The sequence below is a fragment of the Corylus avellana genome, chromosome 5, assembly GCF_965113065.1.
Source record: "Corylus avellana chromosome 5, dhCorAvel1.hap1.2, whole genome shotgun sequence".
Taxonomy (NCBI): domain Eukaryota; kingdom Viridiplantae; phylum Streptophyta; class Magnoliopsida; order Fagales; family Betulaceae; genus Corylus; species Corylus avellana.
In genome coordinates this window covers 875,513-879,308 of record NC_142494.1, presented here as the reverse complement: position 1 = coordinate 879,308, position 3,796 = coordinate 875,513, and the positions used below count along the sequence as shown (strand labels likewise).

At 38.3% G+C, this 3,796-nt stretch overlaps 1 pseudogene; it reads left to right on the top strand.

Moving 5' to 3' along the window:
• The first annotated feature begins 240 nt into the window (after positions 1-240).
• LOC132180645 (uncharacterized) lies at positions 241-3,255 on the top strand (annotated as a pseudogene).
• Positions 3,256-3,796: the final 541 nt, after the last annotated feature.

The following is a 3,796-nucleotide window of genomic DNA, read 5'->3' as shown; positions in this document are numbered from 1 at the left end:
CAGGGGATAGAGTGACAGCTTGAGTTCAAGAGTGTGAAACGCCACGTAAACGACTTGACTTCGAGTGAGACTTTCTGTCCACTGCGGCTGCCGAGCTTTCATATTAAGTGCACAATCTTGTTACTTTTACACTAGTGTTTCTTTACCTGCTTGTGCGAAAGTGAAATCCAGCCTATAAATTAAAGCTCTCTCCTTATTATGAACTTCATTACTAAGCATATCCAACAGTGATATAACACTATGGGTTTCTCGCTTTCTCTCTTCATTTTCATGGCCTTGCTTTGCTTACTTTCACAGTTACATCTTACACTCAGTACTCATTCTCCTCCTTTTATGCAACCCCTGTGCCATCAGGATGAGAACTCTGCCTTGTTGCAATTCAAGCAAAGCTTTATCATCCAAAAATCTGCATCAATGAACTCGATGTTTGATTTTCCATCTGATTATCCTCATTGTCAAAAGGTTGGGTCTTGGAACAAAAGTGATTGCTGCTCATGGGATGGGGTGGAGTGCGACGAGGATACGGGTCATGTAATTGGGCTCGACCTCAGTAGTAGCTGTCTATTTGGTTCTATTAACTCCTCCAGCAGCCTTTTCCGTCTTGTTCATCTCCAAAGGCTTGACCTTGCCTTCAATCACTTTAACTATTCTCGTATTCCACACCAGGTACGCAATCTTTCAAGACTAACACATCTCAATCTCTCTTTGTCTAACTTTTCTGGACAAATTCCGTTAGAAATTTCACAATTGTCACACTTGTCAACCCTCGATTTGTCTTGCATCCACATTCTTGGATATCCCCAATTGGAACTCACAAAGCCTAGCCTAAGAAGCCTAGTTGGAAATTTGACTCGCCTACAAAAGCTTGATTTGAGTGGGGTGGAGATTAGCTCTACGGTACCTAATATTTTGGCAAACTTGTCTTTGTTAACATTCCTCTCTCTTGTTGGATGTGATTTGCACGGGGAATTTCCAATGGGTGTATTTAAGCTGTCAAATTTATGGTATCTTAATGTAGGTTCAAATAAAGACCTCACCGGTTATTTGCCTCACTTTAAATGGAGTAGTCCGCTTGAGGTGTTGTATCTGGCAGGCACGAGTTTCTCAGGTGAGTTACCCGCTTCCATGGGAGACCTTGGCTTCTTGAATATGTTGTACATGTCGGGTTGCAATTTTTCGGGGTCCATTCCATCTTCACTTGGTAACCTCACTAAACTCACTTATCTTGACCTTTTAAATAACTCTTTCGTGGGAAACATCCCGTCTTCACTTGAAAACCTTTCTAAACTCACTTATCTTGATCTTTCGTCTAACTCTTTTGTAGGTAACATCCCACCTTCACTTGGAAATCTTGCTCAACTCTCTTTGTTAGACATTTCTGACAATCAATTGACAGGTCCAATCCCTTTTGAGCTTGTAAACTTGCCACAACTAGTTGTCATTTATCTAGAGGATAACCTTTTGAGTGGTGAATTGCATTTAGGCCTTATAAATGAGACACAATTGGAAGCCATTAACTTGAGCAACAATCAGTTAACTGGCCCAGTTACGTTTGGGCCTATGAACCTCACACAATTACTTTTCTTGGACATTTCCACCAACAAACTTCATGGTCAAATTTCAAACTCAGTCTTCAACTTCAAGAATCTTCAAGTTCTTTATCTTTCTGAGAACTACCTTAACGGTATTGTGGAGTTTGCCGAGTTTGTTAAGCTCAAACATTTAATTGCATTGGATATTTCTGGTAATCAATTATCTTTACTTACTAAAGAAACCGGTGCCAATGCAACTCTTCAAAAGTTTCAAGTTTTAGGATTTTCTTCGTCCAACTTGAGCAAATTTCCAAATTTTCTTAGAGACCAAGATGAATTGGTGTTTTTAAACCTCTCCAACAACAAGATTCATGGCCAAGTCCCAGAATGGATGTGGAACAAAAGCACTACGAGTCTACAAGTTCTTGATCTTGAGTCAAACTCGCTTCAAGGATCACTTCCTATTCCACCAGTCGCCACTTTGCATTTCGATATTTCAAATAATTCATTGACTGGAAATGTTCCGAAATTGTTTTGCACTTTGATTTTTCTTCAAGTCCTTGATTTGGCAAATAACAACTTAAGTGGTTCACTTCCGCACTGCTTAGACAACTTTGGTGCTTCACTATCAGTACTTGATCTGCGAAGAAACAAATTTCAAGGAAGCATTCCAGAGACTTGGATAGGAGGAGGCCAATTGAGGGTAATAAATTTCAGTCAAAACAAATTCCAAGGGCATTTACCGAGATTGCTGGCCAAGTGTACATGGCTTAGGGTCCTTGATCTTAGTGATAACCAATTCATTGGTAGATTTCCATTTTGGTTGGGACATCTTCCAAATTTAGAGGTCCTTATTTTACGGTCAAACAAATTCAATGGTTCAATGGGGACACCTCAAACCTATTTTAAGTTTCCCAACTTGCGAATCCTAGACATCTCCCACAATGATTTTATGGGAAAGCTACCATTGAGACTTCTTGAAAATTGGAAGGCCAAAAATTTTGAGAATGTGCATCTGTCAACATATATTCAAGAATACTCAGACTTCCAAATGCAAAAAGGTTTTGGGTATTCCTATTGGCTTCAGGCTTATAGTTACTCTATGATGATAACAAACAAAGGCAATAATTTGTTCTACGAGAAGGTCCAAGAATTGCTCATAGCCATTGATTTCTCAAGCAATAAATTTGTTGGAGAGATACCTGAATCTATTGGAAATTTAAAGGGAGCTCAATTGCTCAATCTTTCTAATAATGCATTTACTGGTCACATCCCATCGTCTTTAGGAGATCTTACAAAGCTGGAAGCATTGGATCTTTCTCATAATAAATTATAAGGGGAGATTCCACAACAATTAACACAACTTACTTTCTTAGGATTCTTCAATGTTTTCTGTAACAATCTCATGGGACCTATACCACAAGGGAGGCAATTCGATACATTTGAAAACAAATCATTTCAGGGGAATCCAGGATTGTGTGGAAGACCATTGACAAGGAAATGTGAGAATTCTAATGAGCCATCTTCTCACCCTTCAATCTCTCAAGAAAGTCAAGAATTTGGATCACCATTTGAATTTGGTTGGAAAATAGTTGTGATTGGATATGTATTTGGATTTGTTGTTGGAGTAATAATTGGGCCAATAGTGATCGCAAGAAAACATGATTGGTTAATGAAGACCCTACGAATAAGGCCAGCGAGTGGGAGGAGACGCATAAATTAATAAAATAGTTTGTGCAAGATACCTTTCCAAAGCAATTTATGTATTATTAGAGCCGTGTTTTCTACTTTTAATCTTATTTCTCTGTGTGTAATGTGTGTAGTGTGTTTCTTTCCTTTTTCATTATTGTTTTGGTGTAGTACTTTGGATTAGTGTGGCATTAAGATGTTCGTATGTAAAATGCTTTGGTGGGATCTTTTATATATAGATTGCATTACTTATCCAAAGGTTTCCACCCTCTTCCATTTGATATAGAAATTCTAATGGCATCTCCAAATTACAGGGTCTGAATGCACTATTTGTAGTTTCTTTACACTCTTTAGATGGTTTCTTGTTTCAATGCTTTATCTTTTAGTTCATGAGCAAAATTTTACTCATCCATCGTGCTATTTACCTTGCATTAGAAATCCTGGGAAAAAAATTGTACTGGGTAAAAAGGTGCCCGTGTCAGAAGTAATCCCTAGAATATTTGGTTGTATTTGCGTTTACAATCACTTGGTATATCCAATCAGGAACGTTCCTTCCAAAAGAAATACAGAAAACA